Genomic DNA, 26,282 nt, shown 5'->3' on the forward strand with positions numbered 1-26,282 from the left:
CCGTGGAGCAGCGCACTCGGCCATCCGGTGAACTCACATGCATGCCAGGAAACGACCAGTATTTGCCAGTGGAAGTAGGACCCTAACAAACAGCTACAAAGTGTCAATGGCTTCACAAAATGAAATACGATTTCTCACTCACATGACATCCCATGTCGTTGGCTCTGCTCAGCAGTTCTCCTGGGCAGGTCACCCCCAAGCCATGGCTCCAGGGACCAGGCTTCTAGAGTTTTACTAGTCCCCTATCCTCTGGGGCCTTGGAGTCCTTTGCATCCAGTTGCCAGAATGGCAGAAGGATGGGGGGGGGTGGGGTGGAGAAGGGCACAAGAGCCAGAAGCCAGCCTGGAAGTATGAATATGTCCCTCTGCCAATCATGTGGTCCCACCTCACCACCAGGGAAGCTGGCGTATCTTGTCTAGCTGTGTGTCCCGAAGGAAAAGGAGACCTGGCTCGGGAGCATAAAGTAGTCTCTGCCATGCAGGGCCCTCCACACGGTACCAAGTGTTCCCAAATCGGCCAGACGTGGGACCCTGCTACTGTTGCTCCCCAAGGCACCTGCGCATCAGGTCTGTGGGTGCCATGTGATTCTCTTTCCCCACACAATGGATTTATGAGTAAGCTAGAATCCTCCAGAGAACAGAGTTTTGAACACGTTTGAGGAGTTTTGAGAAGGCTATAGGGACCTAGACAATTGGGAGGCATCTGACATTTTCCGGTTGGAGGGAGGACATGCCTGGTTTAATAACTGCCTTTAAATTGACATTGACCAAGGCACCCTTCTCTTTATTTTGTAAAACACAAGACCAGAAAAACAAAAAATACCACATGCGATGGTGCAAGCACCAAATAGAAAGGGATTCCTCACCAATATGCTAAAAGTCCTCAAAGGTCTATCTTCAGTGTCCATCCAACCACAGGTGACCTTGCTTTCTTGGAATATCCAGTCATTCTTGGGCAAAAGAGGGTGATTTGTCCCTCATTTTCAGGACAACAGCCTTGGTTTTCTTACCATGTGGAGTCATGGCCTTGGCAGTGAACCTGGTAGGAAACTGCATTCCTCTGTTTCCCTGGAGAAACTATGCTTCCCGGGTCACTATGACAATCCCCAAACATGGAGCTTTATCTTGGAACACAACCAAGCTCACTCCTCATGAACTGCAGGGGTTTCATAATGACAAAAACCTGCTTATAGCACAGTCTGTTTCTCTTCATTTCCCCCCAAAATACCAGACTCTGGTTGTAATGGAGAACTGAAGGCTGAAATATTGCAAAGCAACGTGTCACTGGTCCTTCCTCCAGGGTTCTTTTCTCTGATGCCTTCAATTCGCCCTCCCTTCCCATTGGTAGAGACAAAGGAGAACATTCTATAACCACTGGCCTCTGACCAGGAACGTGGAATAAAATGAAGCAAGATAAACAACAGAGAAAAGTGAACAGCAAATGGAACGGCTTACCGATCTTATAGTGCAGACCAGCAGGTGAGTGTGTTGATTTTTTCTCCTCTTCTTCCTAAATGTCCAGCTCTTGGTCCAAATTCTTACAGTAAAATCAAGGGTTGATAAAAGAGCCCTGCAAACCCCTACATGGAAATGACTTGCCCATCAATATGAGTCTTGGCTCTTTAAAGAAGTCATCTGGTTTGGCTCAATAGTTTGGCTTCTGTGACTCTACCTAAAGTTAATGACTTAGTTTGGAGTCTCCCAGAAGCAGAGCCTGAGACAAGGATTTGGTGCAAGTGAGAAGTTTCTTTGGGAGATGATTTTGGGAAGCATGATGAGGGGGTGGGTAAACGTGGGAAACAGGAATGAGAGAAAAGTGAAGATGATGGATACACTAATGAGTCGGACAAGGTGGGTAGCTGGGGCTCAATCCTGTGAAGACCATCTGACAGAGGATATAGAACACACCCTGTCAATTGTGTCAATTGCCATGCTGAAGAGCAAGGAAGCTTGAATGCCCATCCCCATTGGTTGAGGTTTGCTCAGAGATATTAATGCTAGCACATCCAAGCTATTCTACATGTACATAGGCCAAGCATGTTTCCATGGCCAGGAAACAAGTCCAGTCAGGTGACACAGGAAACCAGCAGACCATCCAGAGGCAGTCTTCGGGCACCCCTGGGAGAGGCCTAGGGATGGGATGTTGACAGTATCTGCTATAGATGATAATCCAATATAGAAAAAAAAAAAAAAAGAACAGAATTTCAGTGTTACCTATAACCGTGAAAAATTAGAAGCAATTTTAATGCCCACGGTAGAGGGAGGCTTACACATGTTCTGGTATATCTACTCAATGAAATATTGCCCCACTGCGATTTCGTTCAATAACATCACTGTTGCCAGGCTCTGTACTAGGTCCCAGGATCACTACAGTAGAAAAGACAAACCCGGTCCTTGCCTTCCAAGAGCGTATGGCCTCATTTGTTTATGCGGGATTTTAAAAAAAACATGGGTATATGCCTAGCTTGTACTTTAATACTCCACATGTGATCTTAATTCCGTTGTTAAAAAATGCATAGAAAAAAGACTGGAGGGAAGTATACTAAATTGCTAATAGGGATTCTCTTCAGATGATGGGAGTTTCTTTGCTTCGTACATTTCTATTTTCACCAAATTTCCTGTAATAAGAATGTATAAGGGAGAAAATCATAAACTTTATTTGAAAATAAGGGAGAAAGAAATCACCTGCCAAGCAGAGGGGAAACTCAAAGCTAGCCCTTTTCACCACCTCCCTATGCTGGACTTTCAAGTATGCCTAGTATTGCTGGTTCCCTGCTGAATCTGGAACCAGCATCTCATGCGAAGTAATTTGGGGCACTTCTCAGGCATGACTGGGGCCCGGGAGGGAGGCAAGCATCTCCTGATTCAATGTGAAGTTCTTAGGGCACCACAAAGAGAACAAGAAATAACTATCCTCTTCTTTCTCTTAAGTTAATTCACTGAAATAGGAAGCCCACAGTCATGTTGTCCGGGCTGGTTCCTCTGTATGCTGATGAGCTCTGATACCCTCTCCCGTCTTCCATAGTCAGCGAGTGACTTCCTTGTCCGCAAACTTCCTGCTTTTGCTAGAATGTTACCATCCCAGTAGGGGAAGGGGACCTCCATGTTGGGAATTTTCTGGCCAGTTCTGTCTCTAGTAGACTCTTGAAGCTTGGGAATGAAAGATGTTACCTAAATACAAACTATTCTTGTCAAATGCTTTGAAAACGTACAGTGAGCCAGGCTTAAAAGAGCAGAAATATGACCATATTCAATGTCATTTCACTTATTGCAAGAGTTACACTTGACAAAGTTCATCCTGAAATATTTTCCATACAGTTTAAAAGAGTTAAATATCTTGAAAATCCTCTCCCTAGACTCCCCCCAAACATCTCAATTCTCAGTTATTTCTGGTAGATGGAAACATTTTAGTTCTCTAAGCCTTTTGTTAATTCAGTCTTTGGCTATAGGTCCAGGCTGCAGCATTGTACAATGCCAGGGGGCTCCACTCACAGAGCTGTCTCCTGGAGTCTTGCAACATGGTGTCTATATGGATCCAAAAATGATTTTCAAAACAAGTCTTCTTGATGTTCCTGAATTTCTGATAGGGATTTTGGATATTTAATTCTGATAAACATGCTCAAAGGGAGGGTCATATACACTCTGGGATCATGATCATGATGATCACATCCACCCTTCCCAAAGTGTGTTCATTCCTAGTTCCTTGGGATGTCAACAGATCTTTTGCAAAAGACAAGGGCCATGATTTAAATTTAAATGAATTTAGGAAAGGCTGTTTAAGTAAATTTAAACATGGCTTTTATTGCAGGAGGACCTGGTCTTGAATATGCTGGTGGCCTGTATCTTTATGAATTTCCAAGATAGCATCAGAATATACAATGTTTCCAAGTTTTTGAATACTGAAGGGCCAGCCCCTCCGATTTCCCTTTTTGGCTTTGTCCCCATGCCTCATACGGCCCCCATCTGCTGTAGATACGATTACTGGCTCTGAGGCATCAAATCTAGGCGAGCGGTTCTCAAACATCAGTGCGCATCAGAGCTCCCTGGAGAAGTTAAAACATGATACCTGAGCCTGTCCTAAGAGGTTCTGATTCAGTAGGTCCCAGTGGGGCCTGAGAATATGCATTTCTGGGTTCCCAGGTGATGCTGTTGCTGCTAGTGGAGGGACCATATTTTGAGAATGACTGATTTAGAGATATTTAGTGATTCCCCAGCAACAGACAACCTGGAGGAACAGGAGTGATTTTCTAGTACAGCTGATCCTTTTAGATATGAATGTCCCATTTCCCCATGAAATGCAGGATAGTGAAGAGACACTTGGTTTTGAGAGACGAGGGTTGAGGGCCGAAAAGTGCAGATGAGCTCTATCGGGGAACGTAACTAAATGCACTCACAGAAGCTACAGCACAAGGTAGGAGCTCGTCTGGGACAGGGGTAAAGAGCGCTAGTTTGGTGTCTGACAACCTGGCATCAAAGCCCACGCCAATAATCTCTCTGCAGCCACAGCTTCCTCATCTGTCATGTAAGCATCATGCTCTTTGCCTGCTATGGTTATGGGAAGGGCAAACCGGATAGCAGGTGTAAAGCACTAAGCACCATATTCCACAACAGGCAGTCAATAAAAGGAAGGAAGACTTGCTTACTGGGAATAGGCAAGGATGGGGTACAGGAAACGGCCGAGCAAGGCCAGCAACACACCTGATTTACTGAACAGCTGGTCCAAGTTCCCTTAAAATCCTTTTGTCTGGGATTGGTTCCTTGTTGTGGTACTGCAATTAGGACGGAGAAGCCCCTCGGGGCATGGCAGGGGGTTGGTGGACTGTGGATGCCAGGGGCAGGACAGCCAACTCAGAAACTGCCCCGTCTCAGGCTTCTCCCAAAGCCCTCCAGTGCCCAGCACAATATACAGTAGATGTTCATGAAATATCTGTTGAAAAATCAATGTATTTGATAGAAGGATGCGACCAAACTTGGCCCCTGGGGCCACTGAATAATAAAACACCAAGATTTTGCTTTAGTTGCTCAAGCTTTTTCCTCTCAGAACAAACAAAAAAACAAAATGAAATGAAATGAAAATAAAATCAGACAAGCCTTTGTTTCTGAAAAACACTGAACAAATACACTCGAGTTATCATTCTCAAGAAAAATCAATGACTTGCCCATCCACCAGTATATGAGCCTTCGGCGTTGACTTGGAAACACTGGAGTCCTCCCGGCCCGAAGCTCTCTGGAGTCCTCTGGCTGAGCACACAACTCCAGCCTTCCTGGCTGGCCGATCCAGTGTGAAATAATTTCCTTCTTGGAGCGCGGAGCCTCCGCTGCAGGGACGAACGCGTCTGTGAAGCCCTCTGCCTTTTGGTGAACACAGCGAGTGCACAGAGAAAAGAGGCAATCAGGCAGCTCTAGGGCTTGGGGTTTTGGAAGAGTGGGGTTATGGAATAGCAAGGGGGAATTAACCACAGCCAGGAGAATGGCCAAGAGCTAAGCAGCTACCTGGCTGAGCAGCAGACTCACCCTGGGGGACCTTTTATTTAAATTATTGTTATTATCATTATTAAAATTATTATTTAATGACAGACTCCTAGGTCTCACCCCAGACTAGATTCAGAATCTCCATTGTCACATCCTCTTTTGGAGATTCCGTGGTAAAAGAAAGTGCGGGCGTCGATTCTGTTTCAGTCCCGGAGATACCATTGTTCTGAGGTACTTCCAACCTTTGCAGCTCACCCAGGGGTCTCGGGCTCAAGAGAATTCCTCCCCAAGTGCTCTCCATGGATGACCAAGCCGACAACATCGAAGAGGAGGGATGTGCTTTTAAGAACGTGCAATATGGAAACGAAGAGAGGGGGACATTCTTGAAGACTCTTCTCGTGGTGGCAGCCCATGTCTACACGCGCATCTTAGAAAGCATTCATCTTCAACGACGGTCCCGGAGAGGGACTAATGCAGAGCAGAAGTAGGCCATGATGTCTGCTTAGAAGAATGTTAAGATGCCTCCTTTCGGCAGTTTGGCTCTCAGGAAGGAAAAGTAGATGAGGAGGACCCTCTCAGTATCTTGCTAAGAAGTCAGGGGCCAGATCTCGAAGCTGAGAAGCTGGGAATGGCTCTCCCAGCCACTCCTATCCGGCTGTCCCTGCTGCACAGGGGAGAGGCTCTCATTATGAAGGGGTCTGTAGCAAGTGCTTTCCACACCCTATTTTGATTCATTGTCACACCGGTCCTGTGATATGGGTCAGGGTCGGCACGCTATGGTCACCACCAGCTTTTGTAAATACAATGTTACTGGCTCATAGGGACTGCCATTCATTTAGGTGCCACCTGCAGCTACTTTCACCCCCCAGCAGCAGAGAGGGGTGCTTGGGACAAACACCCTACGCCCTGTATTGAAGAGATGTCTGCCCTCCCATGTTCACGGCAGCCTTATTCACAATAGCCAAGATATGGAAACAACCCTAAGTGCCCATCGTCAGATGGATAAAGAAGATGTGGTATATATACACACAAGGGCATAGTATTTAGGCATGAGATACAGAAGAGACTCATGACATTTGTAGCAACGTGTATGGACCTTGAGGCCATTATGCTCTGTGAGACAAGGCAGACCCAAAAAAGGACAAATACTGGATGAGTTTACTTTTATGTGGAATCTATAAAAGCCACACTCATGAAGACAAAGAGCAAAGTGGTGGTTACCAGAGGCTCGGTGCGTGGAATAGGAGAAATGGTTGAAGGTACAAGCTTGAAACCAGTTGGTAAATAATCCTGGAGATCTAATGCACAGGATATTGAACGGAGCCAATGTTGTGGTATTATAATAACCAAACTCTTAATTATTCCTGCCACAAAAGCGAAATGATAATTATGTGAAGTGATAGAGACGCTAACACTGTAATGAAATCATATTATAATGTATAAGTGTATCAAATTTACACGATCAACATACTGTATACTTTAAGCATACACCATGTTATAGGACAAACATATTTCGATTCAAAAAGTAAAAGAAATTAGGCCATGAATAAGAAGGAAATCCTACCAGTTGTGACAACATGGACAGACTCTGAGGTCATTAGGCTACGTGAAATAAGTCTGACAAACACTGCATGTTCTCACCTAGCAGTGGAATCTAAAAAGGTTGAACTCAGAAATAGAGAATAGAATGGTGTTGGCCAGGGGTTCGGCGTTGGGGTGCATGGGGAGATGCTGGCCAAAGGGTATAAACGCTGAGTTATGAGATGAGTATATTCTGCAGATATTAGGTAAAGCACTGTGGCTATAGTTAACAGCACTGTATTAAACACTTCAAAGTTTCAAGAGAGGTTAAAAATGTTACTAAAACAAAAAAATAAAAACAAAACAAAACACTATGCTCCACAAAGTCTAAAATTTTTACTATATGTCTCATTACAGAAAAAGTGTGTTGATCCCTAAAACTGTGGGATCCCTATTGGCCCCACTTTACAGATGGGGAACAGAGGCACAGAATGGCTGTGGGTCACCTAAGATCATTTCGGTTATAAATGAAAGGGTCAGAGATGCCTTTGGCCCTCAGGGATAACTAGTCCCGTGCTTCTCCCACCCTTCACTGTTGTGCTTCCTGCTGTGTGGCATTGGCCCGTTCCTGCTAACTGTGTCAGCCAAGAAGGACATGTTTATCTGCTGTGAACGTAACGTCTCAGGCTGACGATCACACAGAGGCCTGCAGGGGATTCTGGAGTCCCAGAGAGTGGTCATCCAGCCCACCCCCTCCTCTCCAAGCCCCTAAAAACTGAGCTCCCAGCCTGCCCAGAGTTTATAGGAGAGAAAGAGCCATCCAACATGGACAGAGATAGCTCTCTAGAGTCCAGGAGACCAGCTCAGGGATACATGGACTGGGGAAGAACTCGAGAAGAGCTAGATAGCCCCGAGCAAAAGGGCAACAGCTGCTCTTGGCTGAACAACACCCCCCATGGAGCTCATCCCTGGTCCTCTCACTGAGGCCAGGCCCATGTTTGTCTTGACTCTGTTCTGTCTTTTCACCCAGCCTCGGCTTGATCTGCCTGTTGATGTTGCTCACCACCAGGATGCCTCCTGTGCGGGGTTCCCATCCGGTCTGGTTTCTGCCCGTTTGGCTTTGGTTCAGACTTAAACCCTGTGGGTAACAGATCACTCCTCAACTGGGGTCTGCAGCCCCTAAGGAGTGTCAGAACTAAAGCTCCACATCTTAGGCAGAAAACCAAACATTTCCACACATTTCCTGAGACCAAACCAATCCCAAGATAGGATAAGTAAAATTGGTGGAAAAGAAGGCTAAGTTAAAAGTCACCAGAATTTCTGAGAATACAGAAATGGTTATATAAATCATGGTAAAGCCATACAATGGAATACTATGCAGCCAGTTAAAATGAGATTAATGAAGATTTTTAAATGATGTGATATAGCAGAGGCAGGGGCAGCTTCATGGGTGTGGGACCTGAGCTATTAAACAGGGTCCCATCCTTGATGCCCATACTTGGTTTAATACTCCATGGCTACTATCCAGAAATTCTTAGTAATTTTTGAAGAGGAGGCGCCACATTTTCATTTTGCACTGAGCCCAGAAATTATGTAGCTGGTCCTGAGCAGGGATATCTCCCAGGGGGAGTCCTGGGGGAGTTGGGGGAGTCCCCTCCAACCCCCCCCCCCGCACTGTTCTCACCCTGACTAAGGCTTCCATGTGAGGATTCCTTTCCAGCATTTCTTGGGAAATTTTTGTGTTGTTCAAAATCCTGAAAGAAAAATTAGTGAAGAAATTAGGACCATGAAAAAAAGTATTGTAATTTTCCTGCAAGAATCAAAGCTTAACAATCAACAGAGAGACATTGCTGGTTTGAATCCATCAATGTTAACTCAAAAGCAAGAGCAGAAAACACGGGCAGGTTAAGATTGACATTTCCAGGAACCAGGATCAGCGTACATAGGAGAGAAGTGATCATGATCTACTCAGTCAATCTTGTTTGTAGCTCTTATCTCATTACAAGTGTGTGTTCATGACCCTGACTGCTGTGAATGGCAAGTCATTCTTGCAAATAAAACAAATATTAAATTTATATACATGTATATATATATCCTATTAATGATAATCTGATATATATACATCCTATTAATGATAATCTCAGAAATAACAAGTAATTTTGACATGTAATTCTGCACAGGGCTTTAACTTTGCTAGATCTAAATGTCACATTATTTGACTATTACCCAATAATGTTCACTGATATTTTCCAACATTTGATTATTTACTACATGCTATCATTCTTGTAAATTTACCAAATTTAGTATGTCTAATTTATTGAACCAATATTGTTAGAAATTCATAGAATGAGAAAAGAGTATGAACAATGTTGGAGTTCTTTTAAGACTAACTTAAGATTTCAGGAAGTTCCAAGAATTCCCAGGAATTCCAACTTCTCATTTGTAAACCCTGAAGATTAATATCCCCTGGGAAACACTGATGCAACATATGATTGTCCAGCGAGAGACCACAATTTCCAGCCTCCCTTGCAGCTAGGTATGGCCATGTTCTAGGTTTCGACCAATAAGATGTAAGCCCACATAAAACGTGAACCTTCTGGATTATATTTTTATGAGGAATCTGTTTGTCCTCCACTCTCTCTTTCCCTCTTCTCCCTGGCTTTGAAGTGATGAAAACTGGAGGAGCCATATGGAATCAAGGTATGGAGACCATGTGTTAAAGAGAGTACTCCTCCAGCCTGTTCCCTGGATTGCCTTGTGGAGCAGAACTGCCCACCTGCCCTAGCCTATCTTTAGACTATTACATGAGAGATAAATAAATACTACTTTATTTTTGCCTCTGTATTTTGGGGTCTCCTTATTACAGCAGCTTAGCCTATATGAACACACATAGGAATATGTTTGTGCTACAATGGTTAGCATTAATGACTTCTGCTACACAGAATACTAGAGCATTGTACACAGTTGCCTATTACATTATATTATATTGTGTATTACATTGTACACAGTGTGAGTATATGCAATATAATCTCAATCACTAAAAACTAACAAAGAAAATGCCCAGGAAAAAATATGTCAAAAGCCTGCCAACAAAGGGGATGGAAAAAGCCAAGACAGACATTGTTCCTGAAATAAATTAGGTGGTGTTATCTAAACAGCCATTAAACTTAATACTTACTGAGCACTATTTATGTTCTGGGGAAAAAAGCTAATAGAGAACAAGGAAGACTTATTCACTCCTAGAAAGGAAGATATTTGTAAGTAATTACCAGTATGAATGATACAAAGAATTTATTCTCTCCTTTTGATGAGTCTTTTTCCAGATCTTGGAATATTGGTGAGGTTTGGGATTTTGGATAATCTCAACCTCCTTGAAGGACTGGTCATTTCTACCATGTCTGATAGAAGCTGATGGTTTCACCAGGAGGTGGTCCACCCCTTCAGCGATCCTCCAAGGCTAACAATGGGCAGAAGTCCAAGGACTTCCATTTCACATTCTTGCCTCCCTCTTCAAAAACCTCAATGCACAGCTTCCCAAGCCCGGGGCTAAAGAAAACTGGAAAACATCCAGCTCCATTATGCTCTCTGTGTCGAGGGAGCCCTTACCTGAGAACACATAGGTTGTTGGGTTGCCATCTTGGAAAAACCAAGGGTGTCTATTTGGTTTTCATTGAGGGAAAAAGCTAAGAAAGCTGAACACACAGGAGAGTGGAAATTTGGCATTTGTCTTACACGGTAGCTTTAATTTTTGCACCCCTAAAAAAAGTGAGAAACTCTAGTATTCTGTTTAGCAGAAGTCATTAAATATCCTGTAAGAGCCTGTTCGAGTCAGTGAGAGGCAGTAAGTTTGCTGTTAAGTAATACTTGGTATTTACTAAAGGCTTTATCTGCCTATCTGTCCATCTGCATGCCTGGCTAACACGTCCAGCTCTGTCAGCTACTGCAGGGCATTTCTGTCCACATACCTGTCAAATTCCATTTTTCACCAGAAGCTTCATTAGGAAATAGAATCCGAGCCGTCTTAGAGGCACTTTACACAGCTGAAAATAATGAAGGAGAAGTCAATGCAATTAACCAGGCCCTTAACAGTAGGATTTGAATAGTGAAGGAACTAATTATGCGCCCCAGGCACCCACATATCATATTTGCCACATCATCAGGCCGCAATAAAGAATGTCTCAAAGCTGTGCATCTCAAAGGACAGGAGTGAGACAGGGATTACCTTGGTGAGTTCCTTTCCTTCCTCCTCTCCGTACAGAAGGCTGAATCTTACAAGGCAGAGTCTGCAGTTATCTGCCCACTATCCACTCTTCCCTTCTTCTTTACTAAAAGCATCATTTTACTCAGGTTGAAATATGCCCAGATAAAAGAACATGTTTCCTAGTCTCCGTTGCACCTATAAGTGGCCAATGAAATGTCAGTGGAAGTCAATTGAGGCTTCTGAGAAGGCTGCGCTTCTCCTCTCTCTCTTTCTTCAGCCTGAAACGTGGATGTGATAAACGGAGTTCCAGCAGCCATGTTGTTACCATGAGGTGATTTTTGGAGAGGAATTCATGAACTTAACATGGAAGAACAGAAAGATTAAAAGAGGTTGAGTCCCTCATGACTACGAAGCTGTCATACCGCCGTGGGATTACCAACCTCTACACTTCATGTTATATGACAGAAAAATAAACCTTAAATTTCTATCACAACTGCTAACTGGGGTGTTGGTTACTAGCAGCAAGTCTAATTTTGACAGGTACAACTTACCTTTCTACCTTTCCCACAGACATTTCCAAGAGCCCTAGAAAAATTCAATCATCGACTGAAGCAGTCGTTCATCAACAGACATTTACTTAATGCCCAACTCCCCAGTCCACACTGGGGAATGGAAGGGTGTGTAGGCATGGTCTCTGACCCTGTGACACACTTCCCCTTTTCCCCATTAGCATGAGTTGCTCTGTTCCACTGAGCTTGGAATCTTCGTTCGAGCTGCCTTGCAACAGAGGAATTATGTAAGCAGAGAAGGCAAAGAACCTCCCTTGTTCTTCTTACTATCACCCATAGTCCTTGGCACAATGCCTCCCCCTTAGGTGCTCAAGGTCTCTGGGTAGGGGTACATGAAAGCTGAGTTTTCAGCCCAGACCAGGCTGCTTAAGCATCTGCCCATCTCTGAAAATCATCATATAAAGGGCTGCCCACTTCAGACTCAAGGTTCACTGATGATGCCCTGCCTCTTTCCCAGCCACGCGCTTTGGAGCTCAGACCCCCATTCCATCCTCATCACCATCTTCAGATATGATGCAGAGGAAGATGGAACTTGCTCTCTGTTCTGGCTCTGCCTCTCCATCCTGGCCTCATATCAGGCATCACCTCATTGAGACAGACAGGCACCCTTAGGCAATGAGCACACCGTGCATCCTCCAACCAGGTCACATGTATTCAGGGTGAGGAAACCGTCAAATCAGCCAGGCTGTGGCCCATTCTGTCAATGTGTCTAGAGTGGGATAATCTCTAAAGATTGCGGGTTTCATCAGAGACCAGCCAGTGGGTCTCCCTGGGGTCTTTTTTTAGGAAAGGAATTGTGGGCCAAATACACCATTTGTCTCTCTCCAGCCTTCCTGGGCTCACCCGAGTGCCAGCTCCCAAGCCAGTCATGACAGAGGCAGGCCATCTGCCAGGTCCTTACTCTAGCCAGCTGGTGAGGGGAGCATCAGTCTTGCCGCCCAGGCCCACGTTATGCTGGAGGGCAATGTAGTTTGAATACCTGCTCCATCCCTTTCGACTTCTGGGACTTTGGACAAATTACTTAACCACGCTAAGTGTCAGTTTCCTTGGGGATAATATATCGACCTTACAGCGTTGTTATAAGGATTAAAGGAGTAAGTGTGTAATAACCCTCAGCCCTGTTCCTAGAGCATTGTGAGCTCTCAATAAATGTTAACTGTCACCATCAGTATTATTAACACCTAGCATCACCTGTTATTTTAACTGTCTTGTAACTTGGTGAACATTAAACATATTTAAGGCTCTGATGTCGATAAAGAATCACAGACTTTTTGGGGGGGGCGTACCTTTTTACTTATTTTTCTCAACTCCCTTACTCCTTCTTCTCTCTAGTGATATTATTTATCTTTTAGATTGTAAGGAAACAACCAAATTCCAGTCCGAGCTCTCAGTGGAATGCCCTTGCTCAGAAGCATCTTTATCACTCATCATCTGATTGGGTCCACTTGCTGATTTTTTTTTTTTTTCATGAAGTTTACAGTAGAGGGTCAAGTTACCTGCCCATTTTCTTCCCAGGACGCTCCCATCCACGGATATGTCTGAGGTGTGGTGAGACAGGCAGAAACATAAAGACACATGTGGGAATAAATGTGTAAATGTATTTAGACTGTATTTGGGGAAACTGGGCTTTCACCGCCATCTAAATTCAACAGAGCTGAATGTTCAGACCAAACAGTGGTTAGCCGTTGACACCAAAAACCATTTGCAGCCCAAATTAGACACAACAAACCTGGGAAAGAATTTTGAAAAATCCAAACCTTGCAACCCACCCCTCACCTCAGACTACGTTGGGCATCAGAAGTGAAGGGAAATATGCCTGCCAGGAGGAGACAGAGGCCGGGGCAGATTCCTGGGGCTGTAGCAGGTGAAAAACACATTTGCTGAAGCAGAGCATGTTTGGGGATTGGGATAAAAAGCCGGGGGTGTTTATAAGTCAAGGCCCTTGGTCCTGCTTCCCGTGGATGCCCACTAGGAAAAGCTGTCAGAGCTGGGGTGGGGGGCGCGAGGGCTGGGGCTGGGTTATCCTTATGCCTATGTGACCGGTAACAAAGTGGGAAAACTCAGGGATTCAGAGCATGAGTCTGGCCAAGGCTGGGCCTGCAAAAGCCAGACCAGATTATACGTAGGTGGAGGACTTGGGTGGGCCAGAGAAGGCAGGCCCTGCAGGAGAGGAGAGCCTCCACCACCCTCAGGAGCGGCTGTCTCCTGGTGACTATGAAGAAATGGAGGCCTAGGGTGGTCAGATCTGCAGATGTTTTAAGAAAAGCTATAAAAGCTCCCGATTTTCAATTGTTGGCAACTGTTGGAACACACTTTATAGCACTGTGTACAGGCTGAAGCAGACCAACCCTTCTGCTGGGTCCAGCTTCCGGAGCAGCGTCTCGATTCTAGGTGGGGGCTGGCTTTTATCTTACCTCTGACGCTTGGAGGTGTCAGGGGGTGGGTTGAGAGCCCGCATGTAACCACGTTCACTCCTCCGCCCGTATCTTCCTACCGCTAAATTAATCTAGCCTAAGAACTCCTTTGCAGCTTTGAGAAAAGTGATGCTCAAAAATCAAAGGACAAGCCCAGACAAAAACCTTCCCGGTGGAAGCCTCAAAGATTGAGCTTCACTTTTCTTTTTTACGTATTTTGTCAGGTCCCAGAATGGTTGGCCACATTAAAAATCACAGGTGTCTTAGTCACAGATGCTCTGTAGGTCCTCCCAGGACAGGACAGGCTTGGGAAGGAAAGGAGACATGGTGGGGAACGAGCACCACACCCTAGACCACCCAGGAGGCGGAGGACACCTAGTCAGGGGCCAAGTTTATGGCCCTGCCTCTACCGACTTTCAGTTTGGGGCCTCTATTCCCAATCTGCCCCTGGAATTTGGAATGTCCAGACGATGGCCCTGTGGGGGTCCTGGGGACCAAGGTTTGCAGAGAAGAGTGTCGTGCGTGGGAGGGAAGAGTGAAGTCAGAGGGTGCCCCGTTGGTCCCCAGCAGCGGGTCACAGTGGCACCTCTGTGTTTCTGCATTGACCAAGCGAGGGCTGTCCATGGGAGCCCAAATGCCGAAGAGGCCAACATGTCTTGGAATGAGGGCCAGCATCCGAAGACACACACTGCACAAAAATCTCCAATTCCAGGCGAGTGCTGTAGCAACCCCATCAGTCAGGGCTTCTAAAGGCTGCACAGCGTGCCTTCACCATCACAGCGTATCTGGGCAAAGGGAAGAAGAGGAAGGCAAAAACAAAAAACAAACAAAAAAACCCCCAAAAAAACAAACCAAAAAATAAAACTCAAGGTACGGCTCCCAAGCCTGAGATTAAGCCCTAAAGGGCTGGCTGCGAATCACCACGGTGGGAGCAGTTCTCTCCCCACACCCACCTTGCCTTTCCCGCCGATACCAAAGTCCCTCTCTCACCCACAAGCACACGCCCCAACCTTTCACTTTGTTCCCTAGAGCTCAGACACTGGGGCTGCTCAGAAAGATCTGGGAGCTTGCAGAGCATTGTGGGTACTGACATGCAAATGAGGAGCGCAACCAAGCGTGTCCCACATTGCTTCCGAGGACCTGAATTTTTTATGGCTTGTATGTGCTTTTTGATGTTTTCATTGTCTCCAGCATAACTGATATGCATTCTGATTCTGACAACTGGAAGTTTCTTTCTTTCTTCTTCTTTTTTTTTCTTTTCCTGGAGCTGGTCTTCTCTACCTCAAAACAAAACAAAACAAAAACAAGGGGGAGAAAAACAAAACAAAAACCAAAAAAAATCCACTGTAACAAACTGAGGTTACTTTAAGAAGTGAAAAATTTTAAGCAAATCCAACCACAGGAGCAACCAGGAAAGGAAAACATGTTGATTCTCTTAAATTCCTTGGAGGCAAACAACTCCAGCTTTCCTATCTCTCTTAAAGGGACAACTTCCAGAAGTGGGGGGGGGGGGGAGTGCTGTTTTTCTCATGGTGGTCAGTGGTGAAGAGGCTGTTGCTATTATGAAATACGCCCTCCCCATCTGTTTGCACTTGCTCCTAATGAAGTTGGGGAAGTTCATTTGGAAAAAGTGAGAGCCTTACAGGACCTCCTCCCCTACACACGCTCACACACACACACACACACACACTTCAAGGACGAAGTGAGCTTTTAAGGGGATCATTTCATTTTATAGCCATTTGCCCTTAAAGGATCCAGAACACCATCTACCCACGCCAAATACCTCAGATTCAGTGGTTTTTCTGGTTTGGCTGAGGGAAGGAATTGCTGGACAAATCACAAGAAAGACATTTTGGCGAGAATCCTGCCAACTGCCCACCCCCCAACTCAGGTGACTAAGATTGTCAGGTAATGGGCTGGGTCTGAGAGAACCTGTCAGAACCTGGACATTGGACCTTCTGAGCATTCCAGCTTCGTTCCAACCTTAACCACACAAAGAAAAAACAGGGCAAATCTTGTTGATGTGAACACAATGGCAATCTCTATAAAAATCCTAATGAACCTTGCATTTTGCTTGCCATTCTGCTCATCCAAGGACTTGCGACTCATCGTTCCAACCTCCACATATCTCCTTTGTCCAAATTCAGCATCATTCTTTCCATTCAGCAACATGCTGTGCTTCCATCGGCCTTGGATGACTTGTCCGCCAAGAACAGACAAATTTCCCACTCCCCGGTGCCCCTACTCCCCACCCTCCATATCCGGGACAAGTTAGACCCAGTTGCTCTTTGACATCCCTCTTTGGAACTTTCTTCCACATTCCTCACCTTCGCTGCAGTTCCCCCACAGGTTCCAAATGCCTCCAGGTTCTGAGGCCAGAGCTGCAGAATGGCACCCTCAAGGTCAGAACTGCTCCTCTGGCAACTTCTGTCCCCATCCTCAGCTTCCAGCTGCTTTCCCGGCTCACAGGCTGTGTTCCAAGTATTTCTGAATGAAAGAAGGCAGCACTCCATGTTTATTAAACAGTTTCAGACACTTGGCATCTAATTTCCACTAAAGGCCTGAGAGGTAGGTATTAGCATTTTCATTTCACAGGTGATAAATTCGAGGCTCTGAGAGGGTACACGACTTGCCCAAAGTCCCCAGCTGTTAAGTGTCCAAAGTTCAGAGATCTCCTGGTGACACACCCTTTCTCCAGAAGAGACACCTCTCAGTCCCTTCTCCATTGTGAAGACACTCCCACAAATAACATTTCTGGGACCTCCGCAATGACCCCATCAAGTAGATATTAATAACAACCCTGCTTTACAAATGCAGGACCGAGTAGCATAAATCCCTGCATTCCTATTGCAGTTCTGTTCTCTTTTTCCAGAACCTTCTTTGAAAGACCACAACAACTGCTGTGATTAAAAAGGAGTCTGATTCTCTCCTGGCCTAAGCCACTGGGAGGGGGAGGAAGGTCGGTGAGGAATTCCAAGAAGCTATGTTAACCTTTTCAATTATAAACGCCTTTAGGGACTTAATTCACGAAACCGCTCTGAAGACCACAAGCATTTATGATCCTTCTAAATATACCCACATGAGCCTCCAGAAGCATCTTAGGTAGTCAGAACCCAGCTCCGTAAAACACATAAATACATTTAAAATAGCAGTAACTGTTTCCACCCTCCGATTTTTTTTTTTAATGACTGAGTGTACCCCAAATAGAAATGTGGGCAGCCACCCCTTTAATAGCACTATTTATATTTAGCTTATCAGGATATAAATGGAAGCACAGTAGGCTCACATAGCAGCTCTGGGTTTATTTGCTTTCAACTTCAGAGCCAGACAGTCCTGAGTTCGTACTGACAATAAAAATAAAGAGAGACCCAAGTAAGCGTTCTCACCTCATCTCCGGCTTCCAGCCGTCATGCCCCTCGGTGCATCCAGTTTTCTCCCCCTGGAGCATCTGAGAGCTCTCCCGTGGGGAAAGGAGAGAGATGTCAAATGGGCTCAGCTTTTCAGATAATGAAAAGGAAGAGGACTTCTCGAGAAAGGCTTAGTGGTGGTGGCTACAGTAGGGCTCTAGGAAAACTCAAGTGGAGCAAATGAGGGCGAACCCAAAAAGAAACAATATTCCGCACTTCAAATTCGAGCTGTCCAAACTCCCCGCGCGCAACCCCTCCCCGGCACCCTCACGTTGTTTCGGCTTCAGGCTCTTGAAGAAAATGTATTTCTTTTGACATTTAATAATGTCTGTTGACACGCAACATCCCTGCTAGAGCTTTTCATTTTTTTATTAAATGATGTAAATTCTGTAACTGAGACCAGTTGTCATCAAACATCATAAGGCCAATCATGCCTCAAGTCATCAATATTTATTGTCCCTGGTGGGGGAGAGGCTGTTTTCAGTTTGGAGCAGATGGGTTTAATTTTTAAGTGGGATAGTTAAAGCAGACGCACCTAGGATAAAATGTCAGGCCAGCAAGGATCTGCCGACATGGTACAATTGAGATGTTCGTGCAGCTGGAAGGAAAGGGGGACGAGGAAGAGAAGGATACCCAGGGAGAAGGGAGAAAGGGAAAGAGGAGCGGAGGCACAGGCCAGAGAAGGGGGAAGAAAAAGAAGTGGGAAAAGAGATTAAAAAATATATATATATATGCTCATCGACGTGTAGCATTTACAGGAACCAAAACCTCCCCTGAAGGATATGCAGAAAGACCTGGGGAAGTGAGGAAGATGCCAGGTTCTGGAAGGGCAGGCTGAGCACCCCAGAGGAAAGTAAATTGGAGAAAGTGAAAGTGAAGTGCAGGAGAAGGAGGGAACGTGAAAGAGAACCTGAAAGAGAAGGCAAAAGGCAATAAATAAGATAAAAATGTGAGCAAAAGCGAATGACGAAAAATGAGAAAGGAAAAGAAAAAATGAGAGTAAAACAGAAAGCAAAAAGAAAGAAGGAAAAGGGATGGGGAGATCCGTAGAGAGAGAGCGAGAGAAGGAGTGAAGGGAGAGGCAGGGGCAGGAGGGCTGGCCTGGGAGGCGGGGCCCGTGGGGGACCAGGAAACAGGCCGCATGGGAGGGGGGTTGGGAAGTCTTTGGGCAGGCCAGTCCAGGGTCAGTCAGGAGTTGGTGGGGTTTGTCTTTGGCACCCTCACCTGGACTGCCTGTGCCCTCTCCACCTCTTAGAAGTTCCCCTATTACAGGCAGGCTTCTGGAAGGTTCTATAATTTTCTCACACCTGACCCTCAGGAAAGGCTCCGAGTATTTCATTCACACTGAGCCATAAATGACTAGTAAGGCTTAATGGAATACTTCTGGCTGGGCTCAAGTTTTCCTTGTTCGATTTTAGTTCTAATGGCAAATTCTGAGACATTGGGCATCCAAGTAGGGAAAATTTTAGGGGATGTGAAGCTGGTGGCCAGAGTCTCATGCTATATTCAAGTCTGTCCTGCTTCCTGAATGTTCTGTGGGGTACACTTTGCAGAACCAAAGTTCTTTTTTTGGAGTAATAGATGGGAGCAGTGTGACTAAGCCTTGGGTCTACGTGGCCCAGGATAAACCTTGGGTCCTGAGGCTTCTGCTTGGGACCCCAGGCCTGGGCTGCTGAATAGAGGGACCAGAAAGTGGGACCTCTGGGGGACAGAGGATGAGAAGCCTTGTCCTTTGTCCTTGGGGTTCAATGGGACTCTTGCAGAGACCAGGGCCTGGGAAGAGGAGGGACCAGGAGTGGACTATTCTGCAGTATCTCTGAATGCCCAAATTCTGCCCACGCCGGCTTTTGTGCTGACGTCAGTCAGAGGGAAGAAAGGAAGAAGGAAGGAAAAAACCTTAATAAAGAGAATTTCAAAAAAACTCCCGGAGAAAAATAAATAGGTCAAACCTCAAAGCAGCCCAGCAAACTCTCCTTAATGGTCCAGCTCACCACTTGCATTTTGAAATTACAGGCTTTCGTATTTATGTAACCTGGCCTGTGAGGTAGGCTAGGGCCAGGACCCCTTTCCACCATGTGGATGAGGATTCTGAGGCCCGAAGGGTCCTACCCAGGCTCTCAGAGCGTGTCAGAAGCACTGGAGACGCCAGGCCTGAGGATCTCACTCACACCTGCCCTCTCCTTGGAGGAATGAGAGATGAGGGGCGGGTATCAGTGTTCCAATGCCTCTGGACTGGCCTCTATTTCTCCCACCTTATGCATTCCTAAGTGGAAAGAAATTGCATTCTGTAGCCTCCCCCCTCTCCTGAATTTTCTCTCCTGGTGCCCGCATCCAGGCAGCCCTGGTGGCTCATTACAGCTCCACCTTGTGTGTGTGTCATTTGAAATGGCTCCAGGCCATTCCTGCCCAGGCACCCAGCTAGCAACCCAGAGCTCACCCAGGACGCTGGGTCCCTGTCTTTCTGGAGGATGATGCCCAGTGCTGACTGCTGGCACAAAAGCTGATTGGACGCTTCGATTCCTCACACCTTCACTAACATTTTGTCTTTTCTTTCTGACCTTTCCAATTTTTGCCCATCAGCATCTCATTGCTATTTTTATTTTTATTTTTTTAAGATTTTATTTATTTATTTGACAGAGAAAGAGACAGTGGGAGAGGGAACACAAGCGGGGGGAGTGGGAGAGGGAGAAGCGGGCTTCCCGCTGAGCAGGGGATCCCGATGCGGGGTTTGATCCCAGGACCCTGGGATCATGACCTGAGCTGAAGGCAGACGTTTAACAACTGAGCCACCCAGGCACCCCTCATTGCTATTTTTAATTGCCTATTTCTAATGACTGATGAGGTTAAACAGTCCTCCATCAACGTACCGGCCATTCAGCTTCCTCTTCTAGGAACGGTGCACATCTTTCCATTGGGTTTCCTGTTTTTCTCTTGTTCGTTTGCAGTGTTTTGTAGTCTAGAGTCTATTTCTTTGTTGGTTTTAGACAATGTTCATTATCTCCTCCCAATCTGCCTCCCGTCAGTTAACCGTGGTTCTGGTGGCCATGTTTGAACAGATATTTTTCATTTTGATGCAGTCCAGTTCACCGATCTTTGCCATGTGGTTTATGTTTCTGGTGTCTAATTGAAGAAATCCTTACCACCCTAACGTCAAAAAGATACTCTTTTACATATTCTTCTATGGAATACGTAGCATTTTTCTCTTACATCGAGGCCTTTTTTGAGTTCGTTTTTGAATGTGGTTTGAATTAGAGCCACAATTTTATTCATCCAGTGAGCCAGTTACCCCAACAGAATATACTAAATAATTCATTTTTTTTTCCTCCACTGAATCCCGGTGACTTTCTTTTTTTTTTTCAATCATTTATCATGGATCTCTTTCTAAGTTATTTTCTTTACTTTGTTTCTCTATTTGTCTGTTTTTGCACTAGTACCCACTATCTTTATGACATCGTAGAATGTCTTGTTCTCATGCTTTTTTTAAGGGGCGATTAATAGTAACTTTTACTCTGGGCTACTTTAGTCTTATCACTACAGTGTGACTCTTTCAGTGACTCTGCTGAAAATCCCAGATATACAAAGGACTCTTCTTTAGCTGGTCAGAACTCAAGTGTCTCCCAGCCCTGGGTCAACTCTGGACATTGTTTACCTCACAGTGGAAACTTACAGGAAAGTCCTTTCCCCGGCCTTGTAGAGTTTTGCCCCACATGTGCACATTCTAGTAAACTCATGGACTTCTTTCTGCTTCTAACCTCCTTCCTCTCTGGTTCTCTGCCCACAGATTCCTGTCTCCTCAGCCTCACCAAAGCCTCTGATCACTTTCTTCTCAACTCAGTGAAGCAGCCATGGACTGCTTGAGACCCTCCTGTTTGTGCTGTATTCTAGAACCTTCCTCCAGGAAGAAGGGCAGGGATCGTAGGGTTTACTTCATTGGCTTGCCTTTTCTCAGAGACCACAGCCCTGTGTTGCCTGCTGTTAGATGCCTGAAAACAGCTGCTTCATATATTTTATCCTTTTTTCTAGTTGTTTATGCTAGGATGGTAAGTCCTGTCCTGGTACTTCAACAGGACTGTAGGCAGAAGTCAGAGATGACTTTTTTCACTGACATACGTCAACTACTCTTGACAATTCTGGCAATCTGGCAGTCTTGTGAACACTTCTGAGTATTAAGAGTTTTCCCATTGATCATTACCATTTGCAAAGAAAGTTTTTCTTTTTATTCTTTTAATTTTCATGTTTTGTTTTTTTCTTATACTGTTGTATTGAATGGAATGTATTATACTATATTATACATATCGTATATATATTTAGTATATATATTATATATTTTTAAAAAGTAACCTTACCTTTTTTCTCAGTTAAAAAAAATCATAATTAGATGTTGAACTGTATTGAAATCATATTCTGGAAATACTGAGATAACCATGTAATTTTTCTTTTTAGTACATTAATATGGTGAATTACAATACTAGATTTGCTGAAGTGAAGTTATCTTTGCACTCTGAAATACAGCTTACTTTGCCATTATCTATTTTAGCTATAGAGTTGAATTTGGTTGGCTAATCTTTTCCTTTTTACTGTTTTATCTGGGTGTTCCGTTGAGGCATATGCCTCCCACAAAATATGTTAAACAACTTTCTCTCCTTCTGATTTCTGAAACAAAATTTGTGTAAAGTAAGGATTATCTCTTAATCTGACAATTTAATAGAATTTACTTCTAAAATTGATACCGGGACTTAACATGGAAAGCTATTTGATCACCTTATCTATTACTTTATTATGTCTATTCAATACTTCTATTTTTCTCATCCCAATTTTGGTTTTTTATATTTTTCTGACAATTCATCCATTTTGCCTAACTTTTCTGATTTTTTTGGTACACAGTTGTTCATAATATACTTTTATTACTCTATACTGCATCTGTAAGTATTTATCTGCTTTCATTGTGTATCTATTTTTTTTTATATCTTCACTCCTTTTTTAAAAAATTGATCTTTCATGAGAGATCCTTATGGTGAAGGAACTATTCAGTGTCTTGACTGGGGTGGGGGACATACGAATCTAAACGCGACAAAATTGCATAGACCTAAGTACACACACATGCACACACACCAATGTGTACAAGTAGAATAGAGAAATTCTAAATAAAATCAGTATATAGTATTTGCATCAATATCCTGGCTGTGCTTTTTACTCCGGTTTTGCAAAATGTTACCTTTGGGGAAACTGAGGAAAGAGTACATGAGACTCTCTCTACATTAATTCTTCTGATTGCATGTAAATCCACAATTCTCTCAACCAAAATTTCAGTGAAAAACTCAATTTTGCCAGATGTTTGATCCTCCTTACTAACCTTTTCAAAATGCTAGCTTTTGGTCCTATTGGTCTTAAAATCTATTTTTTTTCTGTTCTCTGTTTCATTAATTTCTATCCTATATTTATTATTTCTTCCCATCATGCCTTTCTGAGATTTCTTTTCTGCCACTTAAAAAGTGTAAAAGCTTAAATACCAAAGCTTAGCTGATTTGTTTTCAGTTTTTTTTTTTTACAAATGTATTTAAAGCCATATGTTCCTCCTTTTATCTGTCACACAAGTTTGACATACAGTGTTTTCATTTTGCTTTTAGCATTAAGTATTTTAGAACTTCCTTTATGACTTTCTTTCTGACCCAAGAGTAATAAAATAGCCCACTTTTTAGTTACCTATCATATAATTTTTTAAGCTAATACTTAGATATTGGTTTCTTATTTCCTTAACACCATCAAAAAACACTGTCTGGTTTATTTCTTTAGAATTTTTTGAGGCTTCTTTTATGGCTAAATCTATGCCAGTTTTTGTGTGGGTTCTATGTGAGCTCAAAACGTGATGTATATATAGTTAGTGTAAAATGCATTGTTCTATAAACACCTCATTTGAGTTTACTAATTATGGATACTTCCATACCTTGGTCTTCATTCATTTGTTTGGTTTTTACTTTTGCTCCGATCTGGAATCTCAATTTTTTTTATAAGTGAATTTAACTTATTTACAACTAATATATTAGGACTCATTCGTGTCACTTTATTCACGTGTTTGCATTTGCCACACTGGCTTAGGTCAAATTCTCCGGAAGCAGAGCCTGAGGCAGGAATTCTTGTCCAAGTGATGTGTGAGAGGAGAGCCCTCAGGACAGGGAGCATCGGGGACACAGAACAGGGCAGGGAACACAGAGAAGACTGTTTCTGGCTGGAGAGGAGCTTCCGCGGAAGGCTGGAGCTCACCCTGATGCTTACCTGCCACCCCCAGGAGCCACTGTCCAGGCACTGCTGTGCCTCCCACAGGAGACAAAGAGATCAGGGGTCTGCCCTGGGCAGTGTGCAGAAGAGAAAAGAGCAGACCTTAAAGGCATTCCCACACCTGGGGAACCAACCCTCTTTTGCTTGGGGTGCTCCCACTCCTCAACCTGGAGACCCCATCATGTTGGGCCTCCTTCAGAGTTCTCCCCCATCTTCCCTCACTTGCGGGTCTCACCCACCTTGCTCTGGCCTCTGTGGCATCTGCAGCACTGGGGTCAGGGAAGGGGACAGCAGCCTGTGCCAACTTGGCATCTTGTCCTACCCGTTCAATTTCCACTCGTCCTCTTCTGTTGTGGACCCTCCTCCGAGGACTTGGGCCCAGCTTTGGTGGGTGGATCGGAGGTTCACCTGAGTGCCCACCCCATCTTTTCCAGCACTGTCCATTGTCCCTTCCCCTAGGATGAGTCCCATCCCGGGAGGCTCTCCCATCTCTCAGGTAAGTAGACTCCTGTTGGGTGGGCCCCAGGTCCTACAGCCTGGACCCCACATGCCTGCATCTTTGGGGGACGGCAGTTCAGACTTGAGCAAAGATCCCCCCACCCACCATGGCTTTATTATGTATACCCGGAACTGGCCAAAACTATTTGAGGGGGCTCATAATAAAAGAGGAACATGTAAAGTTAGAAACAAAAACACATCCAGATAAAGTTTGAGAGACTCCAAGTCACAAACACGGGGAGGTAAAAGAATTCTTTCAGGAAAAAATCATTGGATTTCAGCCCCAACTTTTTCTGGCAGCTGGGGTAAACTTGGAGGCACTGGGCCACATACAATTGGGGGTTATCACCGAATGCATTTTTCGGAAAATCTACAGCAAACATTTCTAATTTTAAAATCCCTCTTTTTCAAAGGCCTATTGATTAAACAATTTGGCTAAACTCCTCCTCTATTCTATCTGGACAATTTTTCCTTCAGACTCACTTGACAAGTAAAAAACTAATCCTTGACGTGCTCTTTGAATCCGCTTTCGGCTCACAATGACCACTCCATGATGATCTTTGAGGATCGATGATGCTGGAAGGGGACTAAGAGCTAAAGAGAAGGGGGTGAGCACCCCAGAGAAGCATAAATTGGGGGTGCAAGCAGAGACTCTGGGCTCTGTGTCCTTAGCTTCCCTCCCAGCTCTGCCTCTGGGAAGCTATGTGACCCTACAAAAGATAATTAACCCTGTGTGACCCAACACCTGTTGTTTAAGCTCTGGGCTTCAATGTCCTCATTGGGAAAATATGAATAAGACTAGCGCCCCCCTCATCGGTTTGTCGTGAGAGTTAAATAAGATGATGAATACAAAGCACATTGCCCAGAATAAGGAGAATAAGGCAAGTTATAGCATCGAAATGGGAGCCAGGATTTACTGATGCGCACCAGTGCCGGACCCTGTGCTGAGGGCTTTTTACTCAGTTCTGCAGCTGAGCTTTCCAGGAGCCCTGGGAGCATGTGTGTATTTTAATAATGAGGAAACTACACAGGTACACTCTCCCCTTCTCCTTTGATGGATGTAGAAGCCGGTGTCCAGAGGGAGGGGATGACTTGCTCACGGTCTTTCTAATTGCAGAACCGGTGGTGGTCCAGACTGAGCCCACAGCTAGCTTTGCTCTGCCTGTCGGCTTCCTTTTTAGTGTCGGGTTAAACAAAACTTTTTTAAAGATGTGTCTACACTCTCCCCTTCCCCGTAGGAGGCCTCTGTGGGTTCTAGGAAGGAGGTGTTGTATTGTGCTCGAATGGTGTGTGTGTGTGTCCCGATACCACTCCCAGAGCAATTCATTTCTTACCTTGAATCCTTGTGCTGGGATTGTTTTGTAGCAAACTATCCCCATTTCACAAGTAGCCTCAAGCAACAATTAGTCCTGCATGTAATTTCTGAGTCAAATGGCGGGTTTGGGTGAGAACAGTGCACGCAATTTGGAAGCAGATGTAGCCCGAGGTGGAGTCACTCCCCGTGTTGAGGGGAGGTTGGGAGAGAGTAGAAGGAAAAAGGGCAGATGCACAGCCTGGTGGACTGCCCGGAGCTCTGAAGTAGGAGCCAAAAGAGTGGAGACTTGTAGTGGACAGAACAAAGCTCCCCCCACACCCCGAGATGCCCACACTCTAATCCCCCGGATCCTGTGAATATGTTCCCTGACCTGTCAGAAGGGACTTCTGTGGATGTGATTAAGGCTAATTAAGGACTCCAACATGGGTACATGATCCAGGTGGGTGCAAAGTAATCCCACGAGTCCTCAAAAGCAGAGAAACTTTCCTAGCTATGGATAGGGAGGTGTGCCGGCAGAAGGGGCAGGGGGGATGCATGGCTGCTGGCTTTGAAGACGGAGGAAGGGGCCACGAGCCAAGGAATGCAGTGGCTTCCGGAAGCTGGAAAAGGC

General features: G+C 44.8%; 1 long non-coding RNA gene across 2 annotated transcripts; it reads right to left on the minus strand.

Annotated features, from left to right (window-relative positions):
- Positions 1-266: 266 nt before the first annotated feature.
- LOC145722140 (uncharacterized) lies at positions 267-19,941 on the minus strand. 2 transcript variants are annotated; one of them, XR_014146194.1, is made up of 6 exons: positions 17,563-19,941; positions 16,504-16,663; positions 11,215-15,453; positions 8,677-8,746; positions 6,693-6,835; positions 267-6,135 (listed from the first exon to the last, which is right to left on the minus strand). It is a non-coding gene; the product is annotated as an uncharacterized LOC145722140 (long non-coding RNA). The 2 variants fall into 2 exon arrangements; XR_014146193.1 differs by lacking the exon at positions 11,215-15,453.
- Between the last annotated feature and the right edge of the window lie 6,341 nt (positions 19,942-26,282).

This window comes from Leptonychotes weddellii, chromosome 6, assembly GCF_054177405.1.
Source record: "Leptonychotes weddellii isolate Sample4059 chromosome 6, ASM5417740v2, whole genome shotgun sequence".
Classification (NCBI taxonomy): Eukaryota; Metazoa; Chordata; class Mammalia; order Carnivora; family Phocidae; genus Leptonychotes; species Leptonychotes weddellii.